The sequence below is a fragment of the Drosophila novamexicana genome, unplaced genomic scaffold (assembly GCF_003285875.2).
Source record: "Drosophila novamexicana strain 15010-1031.04,08,12 unplaced genomic scaffold, DnovRS2.1 tig00000193-arrow-pilon, whole genome shotgun sequence".
In the NCBI taxonomy this organism is placed as follows: Eukaryota; Metazoa; Arthropoda; class Insecta; order Diptera; family Drosophilidae; genus Drosophila; species Drosophila novamexicana.
The window spans coordinates 4,832,136-4,836,181 of NW_020824787.1; positions in this window are offsets into that span (position 1 = coordinate 4,832,136).

Below are 4,046 nucleotides of genomic sequence, written 5' to 3' on the forward strand. Positions count from 1 at the left end.
TTAAAATTCGCATTATTTGTGGGCGTGGCCAGTCTATAGCTATGAAAACAAGAGACAACAATACAAACGAAAAAAAAAAATGATCAGCACGCATATACTATATAGATACGACAAAAGAAAAGCCAAGGCAGCGTTAACTCAGCTAACATGCACATTTGACAGCCAGATTTGACAGCCGTGACAACTTACATTCAGCCCTGACAGCTGGCTAGCATGAAGATATTTTTTAATTTTACTTTATTCATATAGTTTATTTTTAATATGCTCACAAAGCTGCCAGAATACTTCGCAGATAATTGGCCCTGACAAACCATTAATTTTTATATATAAATTCTCCACTAGATTTTCGTTTAATGTTCACTTTAAATTGACATTTTGACAGTAATCGAATTTAAATGCCAGGCAATAGGGTTAAGTGAAATCCGCACCAGGAGATTGACCCAGTTTAATTTTGCATATTAATAGAAATAGATTGTTGAGTTGTCGCTGCCCCAAGCACTATGAATGTATATTTCCCCAGCCCCCTCAATGTTAGCTAATCAAACTCATCTATGCAAAATATATTGAAAAGGTAAATAAATGAAAAATAAACTGTGAGTCCGACTGCGCTTTAGCATTAAACTTAGGTAACTCGAACGTATTTGCAGACGTTAGTTCAAAACTAAACAGAAATGTATAAAGAATATAACATGAAATTCAACATATTCATCAATTCATACGTAAATAAAACATATGTAAATGCCCAAGACACAGTGCTCCAAGTACACACACACACGCACACACACACTAAAACAGACAGACACACTCACACACACAGACAGACAGACACACTCACACACACGAAGGACAATTTAAAATATATCCATTAATGTTAAGCCTAAAAACATTAAAAAAAAAAAAAAAGAAAGAAAAAAATTACCCGAATGGAAACAGAAAAAAATAATATTTTTAAGGTAAACCAAAGACTTTTTTCTTTGCATCTAGTAAATGTGTGGGGCATAAGCTAAATGTTACATGAATGGAAAAGTAGCCCGCATGAGAAATACATTGAAACAAGAAAATAACCTTAGCATTTAAGTAAGTAATACTTATTGTATTGTATAATATAACCTAAAAATACACATAAATATAAATATAGTATATAGATGTATTGTACTTAACATGTATGACAGACAGGGCGCAGAGTTCGCATAACAAAGGCAGGCATTGAATGCACGATAGCAACTGAATGAAGAACAAAGCAAAGGAAATATATATATAAACGTATATATATCTACATATATATATATATATATATACATATAAATGAAAGCACATGGCGTTGTCATTACTTTTACAGCCTGAAAGGTAGGTACGCGGGGCGTGACCCAATTAACTCGCGGCATCAGCAACAACAAAAACAACAACAGCAACAACAACAACAACAACAACAACAACGGCAGCAGTAGCAGCAAAGACTCTGCCACAGCCAGAGACAATATGTCGGATCCGAATGATGTTGCCCCAAAGCCCAAAGCCAAAGCCCAAAAGCTGCTGCTGCGCTTTTGTTGTTAACCGTTGCAGCGTTTGGCATATTAGGGCCAATCGTCTAATCGCCAATTATGCATTTAACCTACCCTGCCACACACCCTCAAATTTAGACTCACCCACACACACACACACACACCGACATATTCGCTAGTTAAGTATATAAATCGATATGCGTAATGAAGAGCGAAGTGCTAAACCTCCAACAGACCGAAGTTTGTACACACTTTCAGTTTGACTTAGTTAGCTGACTCTATACTAAACTAATTGTTTAGTCTATCCATGAAACACATTGAAATGAAAGCCCTAAAAATATAATTTTTCACTTTTTCATAATATGTTTAGCTTTTATATTTTATGACCTATAAATTCGCTTTTTAAAAATTGAATTAGGTAAAAAGTTGTTTGCGCATGATCTCCAAAAGTTATTCCTTAATATTCCTGTCTGTCCATGGTATATTTAAATAAATTAAATTCATTTATGGTTAACCAAATTCAACATTTTTAATCCACTTTTTCACTTGTCCAAAAATATTTACCGAAAAATTTGCCTATTTTTATTTGTCGAAATTTAATTTTAGCTGTTCATTGTTTGTATTAAATAATTTATATGAATGTAAGTAAATAATGAGTTTTTTAAATTTTTTTAATGCTATTTTTTTTTTTAGTAAGTATTACATTTTGTAGTATATAAGTGCACACATATAAAGTATTATGAGAAAAAGTAATTAATCCCCAAACCTTTATTTTACTTATCAACCAAACTTCTTAAAAATGTATAATATATAGCATATATGATTATTATATCTTATATTTTATATCTTACCTAATATTTTATATCTTATATTATATATCTTACAGTATGGAGTTGAGGTCTTTCTGGCAAAACTTTTATTTCATTCATACTTCTATTTTACACAGCTTATAAAGAAAAAACCTCATACTTTTCCAAATTTAATACAAGTAAAACTCGTATCTTTAGTAATATGTGTTATCACAGTACTCCCTCCACTTATAAAACAAATTCTAACTATGTTATATGTATATATATACAACTATTAGTGTTAATTTGCGTCTTCATTGGGTTTGCCTGGTTCACGTCAGCGTTTTGATACCCTCTCGAAGCGCTTGGCAGCCGCGTTCTGCTTACCCCGCATTGCGCTCCAGTTTGGCGCACAATTTGCAGCTACACATGTTTGACATGCGTGTATTTGTGTATGTGTGTGTATGTGTGTGTATGTGTGGGTGGGTGGAGCAGGTGGAAGTTGTGTGGGAAGCGCGTAATAAATACGACGACGGGCCCCAGCACGAGATTATATCATGGCGTGCATAGGTCTAACTCTCTGGCTCGTTGCCGCAGATCGTACCCCGCAGTCGGCAATTTCTCCAGCCATATCCCTCGCCTTATTGACGACGCGCAAAGTTTGCCAACTAAACAAGTTTTGTGCCTCAAATGAAATTTAGGTTGCAACTGAAGCCCAACAAAAGCCAAACAAAACAAAGCAAAAACAGCAACAAGAACAACGCCAGGCAACAAAAAAAAAACAAAAATTAGAACTTTTGTGCTGAAGGAAAGTGAATTTTATTTGTTCAACTTTATTACATATACGTGCCGTTGTTCCGCCTGTGTAAATAACCAAAATGCAAAACGTGCCACGCCTCCCTGCCCCTTGCCCACAACCAACACCACCTGCTTTAACAACTCGCCTCTGATCTCTGCGCATCTAATGAAGACAACGCCGCCAGGTGCTCCTCGCACTTTTATGTTCATGCATTGCGGCCTGTTTAACGACTTGGGCAATGCCTAGCCCCGAGGAATTTATAAAAAGAAGCGAAAAGCAAGTTGGAGACGGCCGACGAGATGAGAGAGGAGAGTATTCACACACAAAAACACACACACTCGCAACTCTCATATGCCTAAGCTAACAGACAGTAAATATTGTTGAAAACGGCAGTTTATTTTTGGGCCCAACATCATTCAATAGCAGGACAACAAGGACACACCGAACCGCTGATGGAAGTAAACAGCATCAACAAAGAGACAGCTGATTCCAGGTGCAAGGAGCTGGGAATATTGTTAAATCCTTTTGCCAGCCGGTCAAAGCGACCGCAAGTTAAATAAGAACCAAACGAGCAAAAATTCTTAAGAGCGCGCTGAGTCAAGCAGACTGGCCAATTCTCTATTTAGGAGTGTGTTTTACAGCTTGTCATGTATTTATTGAATTCTTTTTATCAACTCATATTTTTTTTTTTACTATGTATATATGTCCGCATCATATAATGACCATAGAAATTTATTGTTCAAAACTTGAGTTTTGCACGAACAACTCTGGTTTTTTAAAATATCTAGAACCTGGCTTACATTATTTTTACTATATATGCATATATTAGAAGAAGCGGGAGAAAACTGTCTTTAACCATAGAAAATTTCGTCGTTTAGTAAGATATCTTGATATTTGTTAATATTATGTGCTTCATTGTTGTTCCCTCTATCATATTCAAGCACTTCTTTGTTTTTT